Source organism: Engystomops pustulosus, chromosome 2 (assembly GCF_040894005.1).
Source record: "Engystomops pustulosus chromosome 2, aEngPut4.maternal, whole genome shotgun sequence".
Lineage (NCBI taxonomy): Eukaryota > Metazoa > Chordata > Amphibia > Anura > Leptodactylidae > Engystomops > Engystomops pustulosus.
Genome location: NC_092412.1, coordinates 212,565,363 through 212,570,083, shown reverse-complemented (window position 1 = coordinate 212,570,083; position 4,721 = coordinate 212,565,363).

Genomic DNA, 4,721 nt, shown 5'->3' with positions numbered 1-4,721 from the left:
CACCACATAATTGTCCTTATTAAGGTTCTGAGTAAACATCGCTATGGAAAATCTCTTCATGCACACTACCAGCAGTATAACACATAGTGATCAGATAACTGATCGAGGTTGTTAGGATGTAAGTGGTTATAGGGAACCATCTCAGCTCTGACCATGGCTAATATCCGTGCAATAAGGCCGAAATGCCTTGGTTAAGTTTTAAATTTAAGTTCTCGTACATACTTTAAGGGATATAGTTTATACTGTTATTAGACCTCTTAAAGCACCTAAAGTTACGTTGTTCCTTTAACCCCAATGTGCACCAGGACATACTATTACGTCCTGGTGCTACGGGCAGTGTATGGAGGGAACTCACAGCTGAGCTCAATCCGTATACGGCGGGTGTCATCTGTATAATAAAGCTAAAGCCCACCCGTTACCTTTTAAGTCTCGTGGGGCCTAACTTACTTTCCGATGGGTGCCCCTTATTCCACCCTATTTGCTGTAAATGTGATGACTCGCTGAAACCTGCTTTTTCAATGTTTTCCCAACTATATAAATTGGAATAAAAAAATAAACTGATATAATTAAACTCGTATATCAATGACAAAATCAGCTTGCAGAAAATTACACAGCTCCATGAAAAAGTCACGGGTGTCAGAAATGATGATACCAAAAATGTATTTTTACTTTTTTTTTTTTTTTTTCTTACTATTTTTAAAAAGAATTAACATTAGACAACATTTCTATGGTTGGGACTCAAGTAAAATTACAAGTAGTGAAAAAACTTAAAGCTTTTAAAGAAGTTTTATGCATGTTACAGCTCTAAAGTAGAATTCCTTACATCTCCCTGGGCCCCCCCACCTCTGAAAACAACACCCAATCCCACCCCTATCTGTCTTCACTCCCCAATCCACATCCAAGTTAACCATGGTTCTAATGTGCTCTCACCTGGGATAACTCACCCAGCAGCCCCCCTGCCCTTTCTGTATCTAGCGTCGCTGCACATCCATTGAGGCCAAACCAGAAAATTTGATCCACTAAGACCACCGTTTCTCAAATTTCTTTATCAAGCTCCTCTTCAAGTATACCTACCTTCATTTCCATCCTTATACTTTCATTTACCAGAGCAACAACTTTGTCCATTTCTGGGAGATCCTGGTTACCAGGTAATCCATCCACAAAGCTGAGCAAGCAGACCTGAAACATGCTCTGAATCTGCCTAAACCAGTACATATCTAAACTGGCACTTCAAAACCTATAACAACTGGGGCATCACTATCACCGAACTGTCACCAACCACTGTTCGTTGCTAAGCTTGACACGCCTGGATCACCTAGACAAGAAAGTTATAATTAGCAGCATGCAGCATGGGGACAAGATGTCCAGTGCTCCAGGCTGCTTATTATACACGCCCTCGTACATCCCTTGCATATGGGAGTATGCATAATTAGCAGCCCAGAGAGCAGGACATCTTGCGCCGGGATGACGAGCATAGGTGAGTATTATAAAGTGTTTTATGTTTTTTCAGTGGTTGATTTCCTTTAATTAGATTAGGCCAACGCAGGGAAAAAAATGCAATTTATTCCACACCATACAAAAATTCCTTATAACTTGTAACAAAGAAAACAGACTCTTGTCTTGTCTCCTATCCTCCTAGTTGGCCTTATCCCCAAGTACCGAAATTCCTCAAATATCAGAACATCATCCACCACTAAACCGGGGGTCCAAAACCATTAAAGCCAACTTTGTCCAATTGATTCTCAACCCTGAGTAATCCCTAAACCGCGACAATAGGTCCATAGACATAAAGTCACTCTTCTTTTTTTTTTTTTTACATTTTTAAATGGCATAAAGACCTAACACATGGTAAAAATTTTTGTTTCTTTATGATTGCACTGACTCAAAGACCAATGGGTATGTCTCACAGAGAAAGCAAAAAAATACAAAGCCCAGGACAAAATTAAGCTTTTTTTTGTCAATTTCATCACATTTGTAATTTTTTTCTAGCTTAAACTACTAGCACCTTCAGTTAGTGTACAGTCATGACCAAAAGTTTTGAGAATGATACAAATGTTAATTTTTACAAAGTCTACTGCATCAGGTTTTATAATGGTAATTTGCATATACTGCAGAATGTTATAAAGAGTGATCATCTTAACAGCAATTAACACCGTTTCAGTGATTGCTCCAGGTGTGGGAGCTGATGAGGACAGGGCTGGAGATCAATCTGTCATGATTAAGTAAGAATCCAACCACTGGACACTATAAAAGGAGGCTGGTGCTTGGCATCATTGTTTCTCTTCTGTTAACCATGGTTATCTCTAAAGAAACACCTGCAGTCATCATTGCACTGCACAAAACTGGCCTAACAGGGAAGAGTATCGCAGCTAGAAAGATTGCACCTCAGTCATCAATCTATCGCATCAGCAAGGAATTCAAGGAGAGAGGTTCCATTGTTGCCAAAAAGGTTCCAGGGTGACCAGGAAGGACCAGCAAGCGCCAGGACCGTCTCTTAAAAGCGTTTCGGCTTCGGGATCCGCTACCAGCAGTACAGAGCTTGCTCAGGAATGGCAGCAGGCAGGTGTGAGTGCATCTGCACGCACTGTGAGGCGGAGAGTCTTGGAGCAAGGCCTGGTGTCAGGGAGGGCAGCAAAGAAGCCACTTCTCTCCAACATCAGGGACAGACTGATATTCTGCAAAAGGTACAGGGAGTGGACTGCTGAGCACTGGGGTAAGGTCATTTTCTCTGATGAAACCTCTTTTCCGATTGTTTGGAACATCTGGAAAACAGCTTGTTCGGAGAAGACAAGGTGAGCGATACCACCAGTCTTGTCTCATGCCAACTGTAAAGCCTCCTGCAACCATTCATGTGTGGGGTGGCTTCTCAGCCAAGGGAATCGGCTCTCTCACAGTCTTTCCTAAAAACACATCCATGAATAGAGAAAGGGACCAGAATGTCCTCCAAGAGCAACTTCTCCCAACCGTCCAAGAGCAGTTTGGTGATCATTGAGAACTTGCGGTCAATCATCAAGAGACGGGTGGACAAACAATAACAAATTGTGACAAAATGCAAGCATTGATTGTGCAAGAATGGACTACTATCAGTCAGGATTTGGTCTACAAGGTGATTGAGAGCTGCCAGGGAGAATTGCAGAGGTCGTGAAGAAGAAGGGTCAACACTGCAAATATTGACTTGCTGCAGTAACTCATTCTAACTGTCAATAAAAGCTTTTGTTACTCATAATATGATTGCACTTGTATTTCTGTATGTGATAAAAACATCTGACAAACACACATAAAAACTAGAGGGCTATACTTCATGTGAAAATATAATATTTGTGTCATTCTCAAAACTTATGGCCATGAGTGTATGCATTAATCATTTATAGAATTTCCTCTGTGTGAAATTTTGCCAGTTAAGCTATAAATACCTCCTCCAAAGTCATGTAAAATGAGCAGAGAAGAGTCATATTCGCTTGAGATGTGTCAAGTTTAGAAGTTGCAGGGGAAGTGTCTCTACAGACACCCATAGCACCTAGGAACATGCTTTTGGTGTCACATTAAAGATAAGAATCTCATCTTACAGATCACTTGTCGTTCTGTTATCTACAGTTAAAGGCATAGTAAGAAAAGCCAGCTGCAGTTAAAAATTCTATTTTCTAATTCTAATCTGTTTGTTTTGCCGGTTCTGTAGAACCACAAGCCTGATGTAATTTGAAAGATAAGGCTTTAAAGGAAACCTACCACTTGTAGTGGCAGGTTTCCGATGGAAATACCGGGCACCAGCTCAGGGTGAGCTGGTGCCGGAGCTTATTTTCGTTAGTGTTTTAAACCGCGGTATCGCGGTTTAAAACACTTTTTAAACGTTATAGCCGGCGCAGGCAGGTACGCGCTCGGCACTTACCGTGCACGCGGCTCTCATTCACTTCCTATGTAGCCGCGTGCACGGTAAGCGCCGAGCGCGTACCTGCCTGCGCCGGCTATAAAGTTTAAAAAGTGTTTTAAACCGCGATACCGCGGTTTAAAACACTAACTAAAATAAGCTCCGGCACCAGCTCACCCTGAGCTGGTGCCCGGTATTGCCATCGGAAACCTGCCACTACAAGTGGTAGGTTTCCTTTAATATGACATCAAAAACATGTTTCTAGATACTAATGAACTTCTCTGCTCCATTTCACAAAACTTAGGAGAAGATTACCGTACTTTTATAGGTAAATGGGTGACATTTTACATAAAAGAAGGAATTCTAGAAAGGGCATTTCATACTCTACCTGAAAGACTTATTGGATGTTCCCATTTCAGCAAATAAATATAAGTTTTTATGTAATGAAAAATGTATACAATTTTCAAATAAACTTCCTGTATCAACTCACGGCTTTCTAGATCTCTGCTTGCTGTCCTTCTAAACTTCTGTGTTTACCTCCAGAGGTCAGAAATCTGTCCATGGTCACATTTCTTATAGAATGGCAGCAAGCAGAGATCTAGAAAACTGTGAGGAATTGACACTGAGGATATATTAGAAAATTGTATAATTTTGCATCATACAAACAATATTAATTTGCTGAAACGGGAACACCCCTTTAATGGGGTGAATTTTGGTGATAGGTTCCCTTTAAATGTGATTGGATTGTGATATTACATTGATGTAGAACATAATGTAACAGTTCCCTTCCTTTTCCTGGATCTTTCATGTAAAGACGTCCTGTGAAAGTGAAACTGATCTGGGTAGAAAGTGACAC